Source organism: Stegostoma tigrinum, chromosome 1 (genome assembly GCF_030684315.1).
Source record: "Stegostoma tigrinum isolate sSteTig4 chromosome 1, sSteTig4.hap1, whole genome shotgun sequence".
In the NCBI taxonomy this organism is placed as follows: Eukaryota; Metazoa; Chordata; class Chondrichthyes; order Orectolobiformes; family Stegostomatidae; genus Stegostoma; species Stegostoma tigrinum.
In genome coordinates, this window is record NC_081354.1 from 39,478,061 (window position 1) to 39,500,147 (window position 22,087).

Below are 22,087 nucleotides of genomic sequence, written 5' to 3' on the forward strand. Positions count from 1 at the left end.
TAATTGGTATTTTGATTTACGATTTAGAGTTTGTATCTTATAACAATCCATTACAATAGAAGGTAGTTTGAGGAAGATTTTGCAGATAAATCAATTTAAAAATTAATAACTGTATCACAACCAAAACAGCTGTGTGAAGTTGGATCATGCGCCCTTAAATGTGTGACAGTAATAACTAAACCCCAGAGTTATATGATGGTGTATAATGAAAAGTGCAAGATGTGCCAATAAGAACATATTTTTTAATGTCTTAGGGCTTATTCTCCTGTCATTCTGGGCTCTACACCCTTCACTGTACATTGAAGGCCAAATTGCACTTCCCTTATTAAAATTATTAACTTCCCATTTTAAGAAAGGAAAATCCTATAAGTAATTCATGTTTGGTTACAGCCTGTTCTGTTTCTTTAGCTTGTCACCATTACCAATACACATCACATCTGAGTATGGTGATTTTTCCTGGGAACACCAAGACCAACAGGAAGAAGTGTGCTGTTCAGTTTTAGAAAGCTCCAGAAATTGGAAAGTTTATGTTACATGCAAATTTGTGTACCACATTTTACAACATTGAGCTTATTCAACCCTAAATACATAGTAATATGGAGTAAAGAAATGGGAGTCAAGCACTCAGCCCTTCAGTCCTGTTCTGCCAGAAAATTAGATCATTACTGATGTAGCATATTTTGGAGGCTTTGATAAATATTGGCCAATTGAACTGGACGTACTGCACCTATAGATGACTGCTATTAACTGAAGACTTAAGTCCGATTTTACATTGCTGAGATGTAATTGTATGATGGTCACATCTTGACCTAGGACCTTATTCTCATTTAAGTTCTCTGCATGATATTAAACATTATAGTAAGTGAAAGAGTTTGGCTTACTGGAAGTTTAAACTGTGTTTTTGCTGACTTGGAGCTTGAATTTGTTTTATTGTTTTTGGTACTTTTATACTTTTGGATATGGCACTCCCCAAGTTGTGTGTGATAATGTTAATTTGTTCTTCAATCTCTCTTCCCTGCTGAAACCTGCACCCCCTTTCATAATATTCAGGAACTCAATGGGCTGGTCTGAATGACACTCATCACTAGGGTTTCCTGTTAATAGACTAGGGCATTTTTTTTTCTACTTCTCTGAAAGCCTAGTTATTGTAGTATCCTAAGTTGTGCATTACTAATCAATCACAAGACGTGTGGCCAGTGTCAAAAGAATTAATTGGTTGACTAAACAAGCTGCAAGTGAGGAGGTCAGAAATTCCAATGTAGATACATTTCTTTATTGTTATTGCATGGAAGCTTTCTATCAGAATTAATATGCTAAAGTACTGAAAAAGTCTCAAGACTATCTAGATTCAAGAACTGAATGCTCCACAAAATGCTACAAATAGTTGTGCTTTTATTTTGCTACATGTGATGTAAGCCCTTCTGCCAGAACACTAGTGAATCAGACATTATCTTTTTAAACTCCATAGGTTTACTTGAAAATTAATCTGAACGTTTCACTTTGTAAACACATTAGTATCCATACAGTTGTGAAAATGATTTTATTTAATGTTGACATGCGTTTCCAGTTTTGTGCAGTGGTCCAAATCATTCTGTCAAGGCTGATGTCATGTTCTGATGTAGTTAAAGTATTAGCATTTGTGCAATGGCAGGGATTTTGGTTTGCATTTATCAAAGCATTTGCTGTGGTTTCAGACTGATGACCATTTATTATAGCTGTATAAAGACTCTGAGACACAGCATCTTTTTACATCTCAGTTTTCAGGAATAAGGACTTTATATTTTCACTACTGAATGCTCTTTGTAGATGGACGTACATGGAATAGTGTAGATTTTATGGGCTTGAGATCGGGATGACAGGTCGGCACAACATCAAGGGCTGAAGGGCCTGTACTGTGCTGTAACGTTCTATGTTCTATGTTCTATGTTCTAGTGCAAACTCTGGACAGATGTATCTTTGTCATTGGCAGTGGAAGTCTGCTCCAGGGTGTTTCTTCAATGGAGTGTGGAGCTGGATGAACACAGCAGGCCAAGCATCATCTCAGGAGCACAAAAGCTGACGTTTCGGGCCTAGACCCTTCATCAGAGAGGGGGATGGGGAGAGGGAACTGGAATAAATAGGGAAAGAGGGGGAGGCGGACCGAAGATGGAGAGAAAAGAAGATAGGTAGAGAGGGGAGTATAGGTGAGGAGGTAGGGAGGGGATAGGTCAGTCCAGGGAAGACAGACAGGTCAAGGAGGCAGGATGAGGTGGTAGGTAGGAAATGGAGGTGCGGTTTGAGGTGGGAGGAAGGGATGGGTGAGAGGAAGAACAGGTTAGGGAAACGGAGACAGGCTGGGCTGGTTTTGGGATGCAGTGGGGGGAGGGGAAGAACTGAGCTGGTTTTGGGATGCAGTGGGGGAAGGGGAGATTTTGAAACTTGTGAAGTCCACATTGATACCATTGGGCTGCAGGGTTCCCAAGCGGAATATGAGTTGCTGTTCTTGCAACCTGCGGGTGGCATCATTGTGGCACTGCAGGAGGCCTATGATGGACGTCGTCTACGGAATGGGAGGGGCGTTCAAATGGTTTGCGACTGGGAGGTGCAGTTGTTTGCTGTGAACCGAGCGGAGGTGTTCTGCAAAGCGGTCCCCAAGCCTCCGCTTGGTTTCCCCAATGTAGAGGAGGCCACAACGGTACAATGGATACACTGACTCCCACAGCTACCTAGAATAGACCTCCTCCCACCCACCCGCCTGCAAAAATTCCATCCCATATTCCCAATTCCTCCACCTCCGCCACATCTGCTCCCAGGATGAGGCATTCCACTCCCGCACATCCCAGATGTCCATGTTCTTCAAGGACCGCAACTTTCCCCCCACAGTGGTCGAGAACGCCCTTGACAGTGCCTCCCGCATTTCCCGCAACACATCCCTCACACCCCGCCCCCACCACAACCGCCCCCAGAGGACCCCCCTCGTTCTCACATACCGTCCCACCAACCTCCGGATACAACGCATCATCCTCCGACACTTCCGCCATCTACAATCTGACCACACCACCCAAGCTATTTTTCCATCCCCACCCTTGTCTGCCTTCAGGAGAAACCACTCTCTCCGCAACTCCCTTGTCCGCTCCACACTCCCCTCCAACCCTACCACACCTGGCACCTTTCCCTGCAACCGCAAGAAGTGCTACACTTCAACCCACACCTCCTCCCTCGCCCCTATCCCAAGCCCCAAGATGACCTTCCATATCAAGCAGATGTTCACCTGCACATCTGCCAATGTGGTATATTGTATCCATTGTACCTGTTGTGGCTTTCCCTACATTGGGGAAACCAAGCGGCGGCTTGGTGGCCGCTTTGCAGAAAACCTCCGCTCGGTTCGCAACAAACAACTGCACCTCCCAGTCGCGAACCATTTGAACTACCCCTCCCATTCCCCAGACGACATGTCCATCATGGGCCTCCTGCAGTGCCACAATGATGCCACCCGCAGGTTGCAAGAACAGCAACTCATATTCCGCTTGGGAACCCTGCAGCCCAATGGTATCAATGTGGACTTCACAAGCTTCAAAATCTCCCCTTCCCCCACTGCATCCCAAAACCAGCTCAGTTCTTCCCCTCCCCCCACTGCATCCCAAAACCAGCCCAGCCTGTCTCTGCTTCCCTAACCTGTTCTTCCTCTCACCCATCGCTTCCTCCCACCTCAAACCGCACCTCCATTTCCTACCTACCACCTCATCCCACCTCCTTGACCTGTCCGTCTTCCCTGGACTGACCTATTCCCTCCCTACCTCCTTACCTGTACTCTCCTCTCTACCTATCTTCTTTTCTCTCCATCTTCGGTCCGCCTCCCCCTCTTTCCCTATTTATTCCAGTTCCCTCTCCCCATCCCCCTCTCTGATGAAGGGTCTAGGCCCGAAACGTGCTCCTGAGATGCTGCTTGGCCTGCTGTGTTCATCCAGCTCCACACTTTGTTATCTTGGATTCTCCAGCACCTGCAGTTCCCATTATCACTGTTTCTTCAATGGAAGTGTTTTCACAGTTGACGCAAAATGAGAATGAGACTATGCTATCTTAATGGGCCAGAGAGATTCAGCTAAAGTGAGCCTGAAAGAGATGATCAATGACATTAAAACACCCTAACGAGATCCTTGAGTACTCACCAGGGCACAGTCAGCCAATCATTTTAAATTATTGCTCTTTGGTTTTCAGCCCTTCTGTAATGGGAACAGTTTCCTTTCAGATTTCAAACTCCTCTATTAAGTCTCCAAACAAATTTCTTTTCTCCAGAAGAAGGAATTGTGCTTCACTAATTATTCCTGTAAATGAAGTCTTGAATCTTGGAATTACTGTTCTTATAAATCTTTCACGTATGGTCTTTAATATATTCATAACCCTTTTAATGTACACAGTTCAGATATGGTCAAAATACTCAAGTTAAGAAAGCCTAAGCTAGTAGTTTATAAAGGCTCACTACAAATTCATGGTTTTCATATTCTGTGTTTCTATTTAAAAAAGGTTCAGAAGTCCAGATGTTTTCACTTTCTCGACCTGCAAAACGAGTATTAAAAAGTTATTCAAATGTATCACCCACAAAGTTGATTGAGTTCTTTGACAGTGTGGCACAGACATTGAGGCCATTGCTGTAGATGTTGTATTATTACATTTCAGAAAGCATTTGAGGTGGTGCCACATGGCATGTTGGTTAGCAAATTAGAAATGTTTGGGATTGTGGGTCCTTGGCAGCTTGGATTAGAAATTGGATAAAAGATGGGATTAAGAACAACTTTGACAGGGTAAAAAAAAGGATATTCTGTTTCAACTAATAAGCATGATTGTAACTAGGAGTCATGATCTCAAGATTGTCAGCAAGAGCACTAGGAGTGAGATGACGAGAAATGTCTTTACTCAGAGAGAGTTGTTAGGATTTAGAATGCACTGCCAGGGATTATGGTGAAGGTGGATTCCACATGATGTTTTAAAAGAAAGCTCTATATTTATTTGAAAGTACTAAAGTTAGGGGTCTATGGAGGTAGGGCTGGAGATTGAGACCAGCTGGGTAGCAATTTCAGGACCTAATGGGTTGAATCACCTCTTTCTGTACTGTAAGATTCCATGATTCTACATCCCCAATCCCTCTAGTCCTGTATCTCTTTTAGAATTGCATCCACAATTGTAGATATATTCTTTCTGCAAGCTTCCTATATATGTTCCTTCCTAGCTGACTGTGTTAAATTGCATCAGTTTCTTGTCCATCCATTCTAGTTATGCCTTCTAGAGTTATATCAATATTTTTTTCACAGACCATAACACTTCCAAGGTTTGAGTTATCTGCAAACATTGCAAATTGTGCTCTGTACACCCAAACTAGGTCACTAATACAGATCAAGAAAAACAGTGACCTAGTATCAACCCCCAGTGAGCCCCACTGTATGTCACTCTAGGGTCTGAAAAATAATCATTCACCACTACCCTTTGCCTGTTGCTAGACAAAATTCTTATCCATGTTGACTCTATCCTTTTTGTTCACTAAAGTAGCAAGTGCTGGGTCTAGATCCGAAATGTCGGCTTTCCTGCTCCTCTGATGCTGCTTGACCTGCCGTGTTCATCCAGCTCTACATCTTGTTATCTTAGCTTTAAACTAATCAGTTTGGACATGTTATGCAACACAGATGTGGAAGGTGGAGCTTAAACCTGGATCTTCTGGTTTAATATGTGGGGACAGTTATACCTAGCTTCAACTCTGTTGACAAGCCTGTACATGGCACTTTATCAAATGCCTTTTAGATTTTTTATTGAAATCAACCTGTTTAGAGAAGTTACTATACACCTCTGGAGAAAAAGGTGAGATTTGAAGCCAAGCTATCTGGGTCAGAGTTAAGGACACTATTTCTTCATGGCCAGAGCATTTCCAGTTCCTTTTGGGAATTTTAGGAGAGAATACATATCTCCATCAGCTACATTACCCTCACTAACCTTCTATTACTTCATCAAAAAGTCAATTAAATGAATTAAAATGTCAGGAGCTCCAAGTTAGCCTTCACTAAGTAACCCTGATTTGTTGAAATCCAACATCAAGAGATAACACATTAAAATTAAACCATCTGTCTATTTATCAGTTCAATCTGTGCTTACTGCCTCGGGCTGGTGGATTGGCTTTCTTTTCCAGTTCATTTTTAATCAATTGTTTAATTGTAATATTGATACATCATTGTCATCACATCATCAGGAAACATTTGCTATTTAGATTTAGTTGATGTAACCAAATTTGTGCACATCTAAAATAATACTCTTGACAAAAGCTTCTAATTCCCAAATATTATTTGCAAGTAAAATTAAGGATTTCCGTGATGAAATAAACATTCATCCAATAAAAAAATGAGTGATTTTTTTCGTCCACAAATGAGTTGTTTATTCTTGGTGAACATTGCCTTAAATTCCACTTAAGACTCTGAAAAAATAATACAATATAGTCTCGTTCTAGTTGGACAGTTGTGAATGTGCTGAGATGCCGGTGATGTGGGTGACCTAAATACGTCATGTGGCCGTTATTTTTAGCCTAGCTGGTTTGAGGGTGTCCTTATTATAAAATGGGCTGCTGTCATCAAATCAATGATAGTTATTTAGCTAAGAAAAAAATGTGGTTGGATTTTAAAGTAAGATTTTATTTCTAATTTTAGCTCTTCATTTGTTCCCATTATAATAAATTGTCCGTTGTCTAATCCTTGTCTTACCTATGGTGAAGGAGGCATTTGCAAATGTCCAGAGACATTGAGAGAGAATAAGACTGCATGGTGCCTGATTTACAAAAGCTGGGTGGCTTCCAAATGCTGCAAATTGGCATCCAAAAAGTACTTGCAGAACACTGACAGGATATGTACCATCATAGAAAAGAATGCATCCATATTCCTGAAGAGTGTTTGCAGTGTAAATGAGACATAAATCATTGGACAATGCTGAGTTGACATTAATGCTATAATATTTCATCATTATGTTCTCTTCTGTCCTCTTTTGTAATCCCACACAGCTGCACAGCATGATCTATGACATAAAGTGTTCTAACCGCCTACCCAGCCCTAGATCTAGGTTCATTCCTGGATTAGTTCTTGTAACTGCCACTATGCTGATCTGGACTTTTCCTATAATTGGCCATACTCTATAAGGAATTGTATCATTCATTCAATGTTAGGCATAACCCATAGGGAGCAAAGGTATTTCTCTGTGTTTTAGAGTGAAAGACAAGTCCTCAAAACTTGTGATGCAAAGCTCCATATGAAATTATTCTGACCTCTCACTCTTACTGTCTGCTAATGGTATTAAAAAAGTTAGCAAGTTGATTTGTTCATTCTATGGCCAACATGTACTGGAGGAGAGCTTGAACACAAAGCTTCTGAATCAGAGACAGTGGCACTACCACTGAGCCACAAGACCTCGCACACAGTTAACGGAGTCCACCTTCTCTGCTGTGTGAAACAATATGTCGTGAGGAGATGGTGTTGCTATTGCTATTGGTTCTCCCTGTGTTTTTCTTTCTGTTCTTCATGACGTATTCAAGTACAACTAATGTGCTGCAGGAAAGCCAGATAGCTCAAGATGAGTCAAATCCAAGGTGGGTGAAATGACTTAAACAGATTCAAAATCATGGCCAGAATTCTCATCTCACCAGCATTTGCTTTAGGTCAGAAATCCACCCTGGGTGAAATTCAGTCACCTTGACAACTTGTGTGAGATTATTAATTGTCTTGTACTGTAACCTTCTTAGAACAGAAGTCAAGTTTGACCTTTGAATAAGTTGTTTGAGGAGACATCCGGCACTACTGAGGATACAGGGCATCATTCCTTTGCACCTCTCCCACTAACGAATCAAGTGTATTGATTGAAAACAGAGATAATGGGAACTGCAGATGCTGGAGAATCCAAGATAACAAAGAGTGAAGCTGGATGAACACAGCAGGCCAAGCAGCATCTTAGGAGCACAAAAGCTGACGTTTCAGGCCTAGACCCTTCATCAGAGAGGGGGGTTGGGAGAGGGTTCTGAAATAAATAGGGAGAGAGGGGATGGTGGATCAAAGATAGATAGAGGAGAAGATAGGTGGAGAGGAGAGTATAGGTGGGGAGGTGGGGAGGGGTTAGGTCAGTCTGGGGAGGACAGACAGGTCAAGGAGGCGGGATGAGGTTAGTAGGTAGGAAATGGAGGTGCGGCTTGAGGTGAGAGGAGGGGATAGGTGAGAGGAAGAACAGGTTAGGGAGGTGGGGACGAGCTGTTCTGGTGTTGGAATGCAGTGGGGGAGAGGTCTGCAACTCATATTCCGCTTGGGAACCTTGCAGCCCAATGATATCAATGTGGACTTCACAAGCTTCAAAATCTCCCCTTCCCCTACTACACCACAAAACCAGCCCAGTTCGTCCCTGCCTCCCTAACCTGTTCTTCCTCTCACCTATCCCCTCCTCCCACCTCAAGCCGCACCTCCATTTCTTACCCACTAACCTCATCCCGCCTCCTTGACCTGTCCGTCCTCCCTGGACTGACCTTTCCCCTTCCTACCTCCCCACCTATATTCTCCTCTCCACCTATCTTCTCCTCTATCCATCTTCGGTCCGCCTACCCCTCTCTCCCTATTTATTTCAGAACCCTCTCCCCATCCCCCTCTATGATGAAGGGTCTAGGCCCGAAACGTCAGCTTTTGTGCTCCTAAAATGCTGCTTGGCCTGCTCTATTGAATGAAAACATTTGTTTTTCCTCTCTTGTACATAAATCATTGGTCAATTTATCACAATGTATACTGACTCCCACTATTCTTTCATCATTCTTTTAACAGTTGCAGACTGCCTTTAAGCAATTCAAGTCACTCATGATGTTGGTATCCTGTTGATGCATGCAGAGAATGAACAGCAGGAGAGCATGGGCTATATGCTGCAACCATGTACAAGAAGAGCAAGGGCTAAATAAATCTGCTGCCTGTGATGCCATAAATGTGCACTATAAACCCAACACTTGTTTTAGGGGTGAGCTAATTTCTCCCCTCAAAATGCTGATTGTTTAAGTAATTATTTCAATTCTATGCTTAAATCTATGGTTATTTCTATTAAAAATTCTTGCTGTCACTTTCATTCACTGCCAACTACCATTCTGGTCTAAGTATGTGGGAAATGTTGAGATCGAATTTGTGAGATGCAAATGAACACATGAACCTTTTTGAATGCAAATTGTTTGTCAACTGAACTTTCTTAAATTGATTGCAAATTAGTTTCTTTTGTCATCTAACAGACCAACATAACAATAAATGACACTTAAGGACAGATTTTTAAAGATCTTAGTCATCTTGAGGGGCCTTTAAAGTTGATAGTTGAGACCTAGATACTGACATTTTGTACAAACTCCCCTTTATGGTGGCAGGAGAAGGCATGGGTTGTGAATCATATAGGTAGGAAGTCTGAACTCAGCAAGACCGTTTGACAGTAGGCCTGAATGCAAATAAGTCCTACTTTTGCTGATACGGAGTGTCAACTCAGTGTGGGAATCAAACATGTTGAAGCAGATTTAAAAGTTTGTGAAGGATGGAAATGCCTATTTAAAAGTCATGATTTGATGTTTTCACAATTCAACATCTTATAAACATAAAGTTACAGTAGTACTTAGAGCTTTTTAAAAAATATTCTGCTGGACTGCTTTGATGTCAGACCACATAGTTTAGTTTCAATAAAATCACATCAGTTAAAATAATTTTAATAGTATTCTTTGTTCATATTTTCCAAGAGCTGTTATTGCAGTGGAGATTGTTATAAATTCTTTGCTTAGTTACAAAAAGTCAGAAGCATGCCATTTTTCATGCAGAGGAGCTCAATTTACATTTTGACAATTTAAAGAGGCTGTTAAAGGATTACATGTTGCTCTAAAGATGAGATTTTATAAAATTGTCCTGGTCTTTAATTTAAGATATAGTGAAGGGAGGCCCTTCACTGAGACCTTCTGAAGTCTGCCTGGCATCAAGTTTGGTTCATGTGGCTGTTAAAGATTGAAGGGACGATCAAGGTGTTTGCTGCAAAGAAGGAATAAGCTGTTCATACTTGGAGGCAATGACAGCGGCATTGGTATTTATTTGTAATGATCTGCTGATTGATTTCTACATGCGTATAACGGCCATGTGATTTGCAGTCTCATGAAAATGGGCTTCGAAAACATCCCAGAAACTTCCAGACAAAACTGGTTTCCCTCTTAGAAAGGGAGCAGCTAGAGGCTAAAATTTTCCATGGTTCACTGCTCAGGAATGCATATGGAAACTAGCATTTGGACTGAAAAGATCAAATTTATGAGGACATAAATAGGTCAGAAAGATTCACCTGGCTTGTGCTAGGGAGCAAGTCATCAGGGAAATCCCTCAAACTGAAAGGCACTTGTGGGTTTAAAGTTACCAGGCAGAAAAAGGAAAAAAAAAATGGAAAAAAAACATTTTATGGGGTCCAGGAAAACTGAATATAAAGGAAAAGCCCTGTTTGGTAGTTTAAAATATAAGTTGCCTATAACAGAAGGGCTTTAGTTTGTTTGTAAAAGTTGTAAAACACTAAATATCATTACATTATCCTTTTAGCAGCCAACAGAAATTTTGATTTTTAAAAAAAATTTAATGAAGTTACCATGTTTTACAGCTATTATAATTCTGCCATTGATCTGGTAACTGAATAAACTTTGTTTCTGTAACAGATATTATGCTTAAGGAGACTTAACATGGATGGGGCCTTTTTGGCTTTATAAACGGGGGATATTTTGAGTATTGAACGTAAGTATATGAAACTGCTTTTAGATTGTTTGAAGCTTGATTTTTATGCCTCCTGTCCGTAGCGAACATGAGGGCAAGGGCAATGGAGATGGTATGAGGGTAGGAGGTGGAAAAGCAGGCACACAGAGTGGGAATAAAATGACATTGACGGGAGTTGGGGCTATAAGTGAAATAGAGACTGGCGGAAGCATAAATCGATATGGAGGGGATATGTTGATATGAAGGGAGATGGGAGTGGTTGGGACATTAATTGCCTTGGAGAGTATGGGATGTGAGAGGGGTTGTATTTTGCATGGAGAGGCATGAGAAATGGCTGGAGGTGATGATATGAATTGTTAGTACTAGAGTGTCTAACAGCTTCTAAAAGAATGTATGAAAGGGGCTGAATTTTTTGAGAATCTGCCAGAAAGGAAATTGATACTGTACCAAATGACAGTCCCACAGTGATAACGTGGTATGGGTGGCCTTAAGCAAGTCGGGGTTTGACATCTGCCCTTCAGTGGGAGGGAGTTTGGCCTCAAGAACTGCTAAAGAACCTAATGAGCTGGTAGCTTTAGCAGTCCAAGCAGCACCAGATCTCAGGAGTGGATGCTACAAGAGGGCAACAAATTACCATGTAAGGCAGTTTCCATTCTAATTTTGTAAGAGGAATGCATTAAATAAGTATTTTGCCAATTCAGCATTTCATCTGACATGCACCTTCCATGATGCAATGGCCCAATAACAAGAAAAATTTCCAATTTGCGCTTTTAATGTAGGAGAATTGCTGAAGATGTTTCATAATGGCATGAATGAACAAAAATGCAGACTACAAAAAAAGACAGAGAGAGAGATGTTATGACAGTTGTGCAGCTCAGTAGGAATGAAACTAGAAGCTGTTCAAGAAGCAGTTTATCATTGAATAGTTTTAGTTTTGGAGAGGCAATTGTCTTGTGGTTTTGTCACTAGATAGTAATCCAGAGATCCAGGCTAATACTCTGAGGACAGGGTTTGAACCCCATCATGACAGATGGTGAAATATGAATCACCAAAAATTTGGAATTAATTAAAAGCTGGCCAAATGCTGGCCACATAACAATTGTCAATTGTAAAACCCAACTGGGCCACTAATGCCCTTTCGGGAAGGAAATCTGCCATTCTTATCTGGCCTTGCTGATGTGTGAGTCCAGATGCATTGCAAAGTAGTTGACACTTAATTACTCTTGAACAGGCCCTAGCAAGCCAATCAGTTCAAATGGCAATAATAATGGGCAATAAATGTTGGCCCAGGCAATGATGCCTGCATCCCAAGAACAATCTAAAAGAAGTCCCTAGAAACCAGCTTGGAAACAAAAAAATCTGTCCAGGACCTAACACAGTGGGATACAAATGTAATGCCAACAGTTGACTGACACACTGTCCTGAAGTTTAACAGATATGAGAACAATTGGAGTTGAAAGTGACTGAGTGGAAGAACAGAATCTCAGAACCTTTGGCTCACTGTTTACTCAAGAAGGGCACTGTATTCCTGATGATAACATTTTCCAGGGCCTCAGTTTAGTAGAAACCCTGATTGTGACTCTGAGGAAATTCTGGATTCAAAAGTCTTGGATGGTCATAGTTTCAGCTCTGGTAAAAGGGGATGCAACAAAATGGCAACTCATGAGTAAATATATGGAAAAAACAGTCAGATTTATGTAATGACAATGCAACATTTTAACCTGAGTGAGTGCTACTAAATGGTTATACCAATTCTTGCCGAAGTTGGTAATGACGGTTTTCAAGTCATTAAAACATGAACAACAATTACAAAGTATTGAGTCTATATACAAATTTATTTCCACATAAGCAAACCATATTTTTCATATTCAGAAACTTGTGCTAATCAAAATACTTGGGTTAAGTATGAATGAAAAAGTTGATACACACTGAATTTGAAAGACAGATGGCGTAAATGAGGTTGCAGGCTCACCATAACATTGAAATGTTGAACTCCTGTTAGAAATGACAATCTGTTTTGAATTCCATCTGATGAATTTGATTAACTTGAACTAGGTCATCTGTGTGAAGCTGAGAAAACTAAATGAGAGGGTGCACATTTCTTTCCACTCAGCTGGACTTGACACATGGATTAAATTTAATGTGATCTGTGCAAACGCATTTGAGATGAAATACCTAGGGATTCATTTTGACTTTGGAGTCAGGGTAAAATGGGTCAAGTCAGCTTGGTTGCTCATTTATCACATCTCCTGACTTTTGTTTCCGCAATGGTGTTGAATTTTGAGGTGCTATTATCACCAATTTCAGGGAATGAAAAATTTGCGTTAAGTAGATGGATAAAATAAAAGCAGCAAAAATAAAAATAAGGGATGAAATGAATTGTATTAGGTCATTGTTTCAATGAGAAGACAAACTTCAACTTAATACCATGAAGACACTATATCATTGCTTAGTTATAAAAGCCAATAATTATCTTCTGGCTGCAGATGTGACCTAAAATGAGATAGCTAGGATTTTAGCCCACCCTGTGACTCTAACTGCAACACCAGTCTTTTTTTTATGGTCATGGCCATTTGAATACACTTGGCAGATCATCTGCCTGAAGTGGAAGTGAACAAACTGGTGGCATTAGTACTTGCAGAAATTTAAAATGGTTTAAGTGTAATTTTTGAATCTCCAGCTCTATGCTCAATTGTAGTAGTCAAGGCAGCCCTTGAAATATTAAATGCCAATGTGAGCCAAAAGTAACTGAGAATACTGGGAATGGGTCACATTCCTTGTACTCAATAACAAATAAATTGTATTTAAAATAACATAGTGTTTCTTGGATGCATTATAAAACAAAATATATGAAGATGCTCATAAGGCCAGAACAAAGACACACAGATAATAAAACAGGTGGCTGTAGAATTTGAGGCAACTACCGAGAAAGCTATGATTTTTAGAAGTGCCACCTACCTTGGTACAAAGAGCGTGCATGCACAAAGAGAAAGCTGCATCACTGGCAAATCATGGAAAGCTGCAGCCAGTCTTAAAGATGGTACTGTGGGAAATATGTGTTCAGAAAAGTTCTTCAGTTGTAGAATTATTTTTCATTAAAACTAGTGCACAAAATAGACAAGCGGAGGCTGGCTTCCTTCACCTCTGGTGCAGGGCTATTCTACCCTTCCCCACCCCCCACCCACTCCACTCCTAATCTTGACACTGGAATTTGTACCTGGTACTATTGGATCCCCAGCTGATCCTTGCACCCAGCCTCCTCATCATTTGGGCTAATGAAGACATCACTGCACTCAGAGCTGAGTGCATCCTACCTGGTCATTGCCAGCAGATGTGATGAATCATGTCTGTACAGCCAGTTTAGCATTGCAGATAATCACTCAGTCCATAGTGAACACCAGGCCAAGGGCAATGGAGATGGCATGAGAGTGTGAGGTGGAATAGCAGGCACACGGAATGAGCATAACATGACATCGAAGGAACATGTGGCTATAAGACAATAGAAACTCATGGAAGCATAAATTAGTATGAGGACGTTACATGAGTAGTTGAGGCATGAGTTGCCATGGGGAGTGTGGCATGAGAGTGGGATTATATTATGGCATGGAGAGACATAGGAAATGGCTAGATGTGACAATATGAATTGTGAAGGTGAGAGTGTCTAACAGTTTCTAAAAAAAAACTGAGCAACATTAGATTAGATTCCCTACAATGTGGAAACAGGCCCTTTGGCCCAACAAATCCGCACTGCCCCTTGAAGGATCCCACCCAGACCCATCCCCATATAACCCACACACCCCTGAACACTGTGGGAAATTTAGCATGGCTGATCCACCTAGCCTGCACATCTTTTGACTGTGGGAGGAAACTGGAGCACCTGGACGAAACCCATGCAGACACAGGGAGAATGTGCAAACTCCACACAGACAGTCGCCTGAGGCTGGAATTGAACATAGGTCCCTGGTGCTGTGAGGCTGCAGTGCTAACTACTGAGCCACTGTGCTGCCACATGTGCTGACATAAATTCAAATCCTTCAAAAACAATTCTCCCTGCAACTCCTCAAACACACACTCTCAGCAATGTGTCGGCATCTCCTGGCACTACAATCAAGCCTACTCCAGCTCAGAGTCTCCCTCTCCCAGGCCTGCAAAGGACCACTCCTCTTTTTCATTTTTCGCAGGATCCACAATCTCAACTCATGATTCTACCCTGCCTTACTGAGCACTAAAAACTGTAAGTACACTAAATTTACTGGTGCCTGCCACCCAACACAGGCCTCTTCCAACCCTCAAATACCCAACCCTACCCGGGAACCTTCCCCACAATGTGCCCACCGCTAATGGCCATGTGGCCACTTTTGGGGCACCCGCAGATTCCAAGAATGATGTTGCATCCGCTGCCGCTGGGTACGCCACTTCCAGTACAGCGAACGCCATCGACACCACTGCTGATGCTGCCACCTCCATTTCCGAGACCAACACCACCGACACCGAAGACGCAACTGGCGATGCCACTGCCACCAACATCCAGGACTTACCTGCCGACACCGCTCTGCCCACCACTGACGCTGTCTCTGCTCTGGCCACTGCCTAATCTGCTCTGCACACCACTAGTACGATGCTGCTCCACCCACTGCTGACACCACTCCACCCACCTCTGACATTGTCCCTCCTACCACCGACACCAATGTTGTTCTGCCCACCACCGACGCCACTCTGCCCACCGCCTCCACAGCCAGCAGCTCCAGAAGAGACAGTAGCACCCAGTCCTGCTGGAACTTCACCATCTTGCCAGATCTCCCCCTCATTGAGGACGAATGGTCAGTCCTCAGTAAAACGCTCAAATTATCCCCCTCCACCCTAACATCAACGAATACCGCTCACACTTGGACATTGAAATGCTTTTCCACCGCCTCCGCCTCCGCGCTTACTTCTTCAACTGTGAGCCTAACCCCCCTTCTACTGACCCCTTCTCCCTCCTCCAACACACCTGCCTCCTGCTGGACACCACCCCAAGGCCTCCTACACTCTCTCGGCCTTTTCATCTCCAACTGCCATGGTGACATCAATCGCCTCAATCTCTCCACCTCTCACCCACTCCAACCTCTACCCCACAGAATGTGCAGCCCTCTGCTCCAACCCCAACTTCATGATAAAACTTGCGGACAAGGGAGGTGCAGTTGTAGTTTGGTGCGCTGACCTCTACATCACTGACGCCAAATGCCAGCTCTCTGACACCTCCTCCTACTACCTCCTTGATCATGACCCAACCCCCAACCACCAAACCATTATGTCCCAAACCATCCACAACCTCATCACTTCAGATGGCCTCCCACCCACAGCCTCCAAACTCATTGTTCCCCAAATGCTCACCACCTGTTTCTATCTCCTTCTCAAAATCCTCAAACCTGACTGCCCTGGTCAACCCATTGTCTCCACCTGCTTCTGCCCCACCGAACTTATCTCCAATTATCTCGAGTCCATTTTCTCCCCCTTGGTCCAGGAACTCCCCACGTAAGTCCGTGACACCACCCACACCTTCCACCTCCTCCAAAACTTCTGATTCCCTGATACACAACACCTCATCTTGACCATGGATGGCCAGTCCCTATATATTTGCACTCCCTATGCAGATGGCCTAAAGGCCCTCTGCTTCTTCCTGTCCCGCAGGCCCAACCAGTCCCCCTCCACTGACACCCTCATCAGCTTTGCTGAAATTGTCCTCACCCTTAACAATATCTCCTTTCACTCCTTCCACTTCCTACAGACAAATAGGATGGCCATGGGTACGTGCATGGGCCCAAGCTATGTCTACCTCTTTGGGGGATACGTGGAACAATCCCTCTTCCGAAGCTACACTGGCCTTGTCCCCACCTCTTCGTCCATTACGTTGATGACTGTATCGGCGCCGCCTCGTGCTCCCACGTGGAGCTCGAACAGTTCATCTACTTCACTAACACCTTCCACCCAAACCTCAAGTTTACCTGGACTCCCTCAAGTTCACTCAGCCCACCGACTCTCACAGCTAGCTAGAATACACCTCATCTCACCCACCTTCCTGCAAAAATGCCATCCCCTATTCCTAATACCTTTGTCTCCGCTACCTCTGCTCCCGAGATGAGACATTCCACTCCCGGACACCCCAGATGTCCTCGTTTTACAAGGACCACAATTTCCTCTCCACAGTGGTCAAAACCACCCTAGACCATGTTTCCCACAACTCATCTCCCACGCTCCATCCCCACAATAACAAACAAAACAGAATCCCCCTTGTCTTCATGTACCACCCCACCAACCTTCGAATCCAACGCATCATCCTCCGGCGCTTCCGCCATCTGCAATCTGAACCCACTACTAAAGACATTTTTCCCTCCCTGCCCTTATCTGCGTTTCAAACAAAGAACAAAGAAAGAAAATTACAGCACAGGAACAGACCCTTCGGCCTTCCAAGCCTGCGCCAATCGAGATCCTCTGACTAAACCTGTCATCTATTTTCTAAGGGTTTGCATCCCTTTGCTCACTGCCCATCCATGTACCTGTCTAGATACATCTCAAAAGACACTAACGTGTCTGCATCTACCACCTCTCCTGGCAACGCGTTCAAGGCACTCACCACCCTCTGCGTAAAGAACTTTTCACACATATCTTCCATAAACTTTCCTCTTCTCACTTTGAACTCATGACCCCTAGTAATTGAGTCCCCCAGTCTGGGAAAAAGCTTCTGGCTATCCACCTTGTCTATAACCCTCATGATTTTGTAAACCTCAAATCAGGTCCCCCCCCCCCTCAATCTCCGTCTTTCTAATGAAAATAATCCTAATCTCCTCAGTTTCGAAGAGACAACTCTCTCTGTGACTCCCCTGTCTGCTCCACACTCCCCACTAGCCCGACCACCTCTGGCACTCATCCCTGCAACCACAGGAAGTGCTACACCTGGCCCTTCACTAAACCTCTCACCCCCATCCCAGGCCCCAAAAAAACCTTCCACATCAAACAGATGTTCACCTGCACATCTGTTAATGTGGTATACTGTATCCACTGTACCTGGTGTGGCTTCCTCTACATTGGGGAAACCAAGCGGAAGCTTGGGGACTGCTTTGCAGAACACCTCCGCTCGGTTCGCAATCAACAACTACACCTCCCAGTCGTGAGCCATTTTAACTCCCCCTCCCATTCCTTAGACGACATGTCCATCATGGGCCTCCTGCAGTGCCACAACGAATCCACCCGAAGGTTGCAGGAACAGCAACTCATATTTCACTTGGGAAGCCTACAGCCTAATGGTATCAATGTGGACTTCACAAGCTTCAAAATCTCCCCACCCCCAACTGCATCCCAAAATCAATTCATCTCTAGCCTGTGATAACAAAGTGTGGAGCTGGATGAAAACTGCAGGCCAAACAGCATCCAGCTCCACACTTTGTTATCTCGGATTCTCCAGCATCTGCAGGTCCCTGCTCTAACCTGCCCATCCTTTCTCCCACCTATCGACTCCTCCCACCTCAAGCCCCACCCCCACCTCCTACCTCCCAGCCTCATCCTTGCCCCCATGACCTGTCTGTCTTCCCTGGGTTGACCAACTCCCACCCTGACTCCGCACCTACACTCATCTTTACTGGCTCCATCCCCACCTCTTTGACCCGTCTGTTTCCTCTTCACTTATCTGCTCCTTTATCCATCTTCCATCAACCTCCCACTCTCTTTCTATTTATTTCAGAATCCCTTTCCCCTCCCCCATTTCTGAAGAAGGGCCCAGACCCGAAATGTCAGCATTCCTGCTTCTCTGATGCTGCTTGGCCTGGTGTGTTCATCCAGCTCCACACCAGTTATAAGATAATAAAATGTGAGGCTGGATGAACACAGCAGGGCCAGCAGCATCTCAGGAGCACAAAAGCTGACGTTTCGGGCCTAGACCCTTTATCAGAATGGTCTAGGCCCGAAATGTCAGCTTTTGTGCTCCTGAAATGCTGCTGGCCCCCTGCTGTGTTCATCCAGCCTCACATTTTATTATCTTGGATTCTCCAGCATCTGCAGTTCCCATTATCACTCCCACACCAGTTATCCTTGACTATGATTAATTAGGTAAGAATGTGTCCAGGCAACTTTGTGGAGGAAGGTGGTGTGAGCAATGATTTTGAAGACACTAGACAGATTAAATAGGATCAGGGTTTCTTTTTGTCTTTGTCAACAGCATCATTTTTGAGTTTGATAGAGTTATTAGAATCAGCATTCCTGGTCATTTTTTTTGTGAACTTCTGAGGTCACTGGATGCCAGAAGCCGATGCTGCAAAAAGTGTCAGCATGTCAATCACAATGCATGGTCCCTTGGAGTGCTGAGCATTCATACAATCACGTAGCTCAGAGGGAACAATGGATACAATACATTTCCCGGGTCTGAAATCTGATTACAGGAATTTCAACATGGAGTTCTTATGGGATAACAGAGGATATATGGCAGAGAAACTGGATATCTGGCCTTACGAGGCCATGCTGGTTTTACATGAACTTACACCCATCTTTTCCCATTTCATCTCCTTCTCCTTCATATGTTCGTATAGTTATCCTTTAAATTTGCAACTACACTCTATGGTAGCAAATTTCATCATTGTACCACTCATTAGCTGAAGAATACTTTTTTGAATTCCTATTGGATTTCCTCATGGCTTATTCAGTATTGATGGCCTCTAATTTTGTTCTCCATTAAAGGAAACATTTTCTATATATCTGTGGAGCCAGAGGAACACACTAGGCCAGGCAGCATCAGATGAGCAGGAAAGTTGATGTTTTGGGGGTTGGGATTCTTTTTGTGAAGAAAGGTCCCAACCCGAAACATCAACTTTCCTGCTCCTCTGATGCTGCCTGGCCTGCTATGTTCCTCCAGCTCTACACTCTGTTATCTCTGACTCCAGCATCTGCTGTTCTTACTATCTCTGATTTTCTATACATCTACTCAGTTCAAACGTTTCAGAATTTAAAAACATCTATTCAGCTATCCCTTAAACTCCCTTGTGCAAGATAGAAGAGACATAGCCTGTTGATCCTTCCCTAATATATACACCCATTTGTTTCTGGTATTAGTGTTTGGTATTTCCTCTAAACACGGTACTTTTTCATAATATGGCAACAGCATGTGGTCTGCATGCGTGGTCTAACAAAGGTTCAGGACAGATTTGACATAATGTCATTACTTCTCAATTTTATCCTTCCAGAATAAATATCTAGTATTTGTTTCCATTTTCACTTCTTTCCTAACCTGCGGCAAAACTTTTTAGTTACTGATGATTCTCCGATGATTGTCCCTTTGTTCCTCCACTTTGCTTAAGCTTGTATCTTCCAAGAATTGAGATACCTCCCCATTCTTCCTGTCAAAATGTGCTACGTCATACTTAATTGTGCTGATACTTATTTTCTAAATTATCTGTTTATTTTACATATAATAGCCTCTGATAATTTATTGCAACCCTTCTCATATTGGCTACATACCTCCTGTTAAGTGTTATTCTTGAATTTAAAAATTGTATTTCTGATTCCTAAATCTAAATGGTTCTGGGAAAAGTGGGTACATATTTGAAAGCTGACAGCACATTCAAGGATTTTAGAAAGGAGGGAGAAGTTGGAGATGGGGTTGGTAACTTGCACAAATGGAATGTGAAAGTGATTCTTTGAAGAGAGTGGTGATGATGATGATGATGATGATAATGATGGTATTTATAATGATGATGACGCAAAACCTTGAAAATTATCATGCAATATGGAAGGCAGGAATGGAAGCTGGATAACCAGTGGTTTCATGCAAATAAGAGATCAAGATTCAGGAATAAGTGTCAAATATAAGGTGAATTTGGACAGGTTATGGGGGGAAATAAATGGGAAGATAGGGACAGTTCAGGGGTGAGAACAAGGGATACCCAGCATAGTTATAGTGTAATTGACAGATTGCCATATGAAATATTCCTGTGATTACCATCCTATTATAATACATCCCCCCATTTTCAGACATTGTGAGAGGCAAGTGAAGCAGTCTGAACATGACCCAACTGACTTTCCATTGCCAACAATCACAGATTTACCTAAAACGTGGTCTACATGTTTATGTTCCAGGATGCATTTAAAAAAAAATCTTGAGTCTAGATTAGACTAGTCTGGATTGCACTGAGGGTGAATGTGACAAAAGTGCCTTAAACTCTGGTTTTTATTGGAATATGCCCAAGTCTCAATTTTGGTAAGTATTGTGGAAGGTTTCTTTCAATGAGCTGTGCTGAATTTTCTCATACTATATTATGAAAATCACCTTATTACCTACTCAGCACACTCTTATGGCTCCTCTCTTGTCGTATTCTCACACTCAGTGCAGATTGAAGTCCTTTCGTATTCTGAGATGTCGATTATTATGCTCTGGTGATTTTTCAGCCCATTTTTATTTTTCCATTAATTCCCCAGTGTCAGTCTCTTAGTATTATTGATTCCCCTTAGTTCAAATCTATTCCTATATCCTATATTCCCTAGCATTTCAGGAAGGTTACTTGTACTGCTTTTGCTTTCATTTTCGATGGAATTCTACTACCATTTCTTTACTCCCCATTATAATTACCCTGGCTTCTGACTGCAATGGGACTATACGTGTCATTATTAATCTTTTTCTCTTCACATATTTATTGAAGCTATTATGGTCAGTGTTATGTTCCTTGCAATTTTACACTGTTATTCTATTTTCAAGCTTTTGATCAAACTTTGTGAATTCTAAAATCTTCTCAATCCTCAGGCATGTTGCTTTTTCTAGTAATTTATGTCTCGTGTTTAGACCTAATCCAATCCTTAATTTATTTCATAAGCTGTGATTAAGTCACCTTTTTTTAAAATTTTATTTTAGCATCAAACAGGAATGAATAATTGCAATTCATGCACACATTATTTAAATTAGAAACCTGGCCTATCTACCATTACTTGTTTTGGTAAAGTTCCCCGATCTATCTTTGCCAATTTGTGCATCACCCCCTCATAGTACTTTTTATTCATTCTCCACCTTAATGAAGAATTCTATCATGCTATGGCACTGGGGACCTTGCACAGTAAATTGCTAATTAATCCTTTATCATAGCAGAGTACGCAGTTCAGAATCGCATGTTCTCTGGATGGTTCTTTAATGTATTGGCCTGAAGAAAAGCATTGCCTATATAATCCAAAATACTCCTTTCCAAAGCCATTGGTGGCTTCATTTGTTCAATCTATGTTTAAATTAAAGTCATCCAGTAGTATCCTTATTGCATGCATCTCTGATTTCTTGTTTAATGCCTTTCCTTACATTCTTATTGCTGTTTGGGGCCTGTAGATGACACCCAACATTT

The 22,087-nt window shown here is 42.5% G+C and overlaps 2 long non-coding RNA genes across 5 annotated transcripts in view; one reads left to right on the forward strand and one right to left on the reverse strand.

Annotated features, from left to right (window-relative positions):
* LOC132209496 (uncharacterized) overlaps positions 1-10,732 on the forward strand; it is a 156,430-nt gene extending 145,698 nt beyond the window's left edge. Inside the window, exon 3 of the long non-coding RNA XR_009445608.1 lies at positions 8,805-10,732. This is a non-coding gene — a long non-coding RNA (uncharacterized LOC132209496). The remainder of the gene's footprint in view (positions 1-8,804) is intronic.
* The window catches only part of LOC125459377 (uncharacterized), a 132,128-nt gene that overhangs the window by 75,255 nt on the left and 34,786 nt on the right, over positions 1-22,087 (reverse strand). For 3 of the 4 annotated variants that reach the window (XR_009445607.1, XR_009445605.1, XR_007249004.2), the window contains one exon: positions 13,701-13,785. The exons of the other annotated variant lie outside the window; for it this stretch is intronic. This is a non-coding gene — a long non-coding RNA (uncharacterized LOC125459377). The remainder of the gene's footprint in view (positions 1-13,700; positions 13,786-22,087) is intronic. 4 annotated transcript variants of the gene reach the window in all.